We start from the raw sequence: 1786 nt of genomic DNA on the forward strand, positions 1-1786 counted from the left end.
ACAGTAAACTTTTTGTGAGCAGCATAAGCCAAAAATATCCTTATGACTTCTAACCTAGCAACTGGTGCAAATGTTTCATCATAATCAATTCCCTCATGTTGAGAATATCCTTTTGCAACCAGCCTTGCCTTATTCCTTGTAATTATTCCATCACTGTCAGTTTTGTTTCTGAATACCCACTTTGTACCAACAACAGATCTATTCTTTGGTCTTGGCACTAGGGTCCAGACTTTGTTTCTTTCAAATTCATTTAACTCTTCCTGCATTGCTTGCACCCAATCAGCATCTTGAAGAGCTTCTTCCACTTTTTTTAGCTCAGTCTGAGAGAGAAAAGAATTGTAGAGACATTCATTTGAAGTACCTGTTCTAGTTCTGACACCTGCATCAGGATTTCCAATTATCAAATCAGGTGTATGTGATTTTGTCCACTTCCTTGCAGATGGAAGGTTTTCTCTAGAACTGGATGCTCCCCCATGATCCATGTTATCTTCATTTTCATTTTCTGATGCTCCCCCTGAAACTATGCTCTCTGAGTTGGATTCTTCAGTATTTAGATTTTCAGCACTATCAAAACTTGGCTTATCAGAACTTGACGAATCAGAACTTGAAGAGCCAGATGCATGTTCTGATGTTTCTTGAGATGTGGTAGGATCTTGAGTATGCTCCCCCTGTATAGGTGCATCTTCCTTTGACGTAGTCACCACAGTTTCAATAACATCAGAGTTTAATCCATCAGAGTTTAATCCATCAGAGTTTACAGTATCAGGACTTAGACTGTCAGGATTTTCAGTATTAGAATTTGAGTCTTCATTTTCAAATCTCAGCTGATCATGGTCAATGAAATCTTCAAGACCAGTAATCTTCTTGTCATCAAAAGAGACATTGATAGATTCCATGACCACTTTTGTTCTCAAATTATAGACTCTGAAGGCTTTTGTGGAAAGTGGATATCCAACAAAGATTCCTTCATCAGCTTTTAGATCAAACTTTGATAGTTGTTCAGGATGAGTCTTGAGAACAAAACACTTGCATCCAAATACATGAAAATATTTCAGATTTGGCTTCTTTTTCTTCACCATCTCATATGGTGTTTTTCCATGCTTGTTAATGAGTGTTGCATTTTGAGTAAAACAAGCAGTCTGCACAGCTTCAGCCCAGAAATAGGTTGGAAGCTTTGCTTCTTCAAGCATTGTACGTGCATCTTCAATGAGAGTTCTATTCTTCCTTTAAACAACTCCATTTTGCTGTGGAGTTCCAGGAGCAGAAAATTCATGCTTTATTCCATGGTTTTTGCAGAACTCTTCCATTATCAAATTCTTGAACTCAGTGCCATTATCACTCCTTAAAATTTTCACAGAATCTTTGACCATTTTATCCAGCTGTTTGACATGATCAATCAAGATAGATGCAGTTTCACTTTTTGTGTGCAAGAAATACACCCATGTGTATCTGGTGAACTCATCCACTATGACCAACGCATACTTTTTCTTTGCAATAGACATGACATTTACTGGACCAAATAGATCAACATGTAGTAGATGATAAGGCTCAAGAATTGATGATTCAGTCTTGCTCTTGAATGAAGATTTTCTTTGTTTGGCTTTCTGACAGGAATCACAAAGACCATCAGGAGCAAATACTGACTTTGGCAGTCCTCTCACAAGATTTTTCTTGACCAGTTCATTTATATTATTAAAATTTAAATGAGAGAGTTTCTTATGCCAATTCCAGCTTTCTTCAATTGATGCTCTACTCATCAGACAGATTGCAGAACCATCAGTACTTG

Source organism: Apium graveolens, chromosome 1 (genome assembly GCF_009905375.1).
Source record: "Apium graveolens cultivar Ventura chromosome 1, ASM990537v1, whole genome shotgun sequence".
Lineage (NCBI taxonomy): Eukaryota > Viridiplantae > Streptophyta > Magnoliopsida > Apiales > Apiaceae > Apium > Apium graveolens.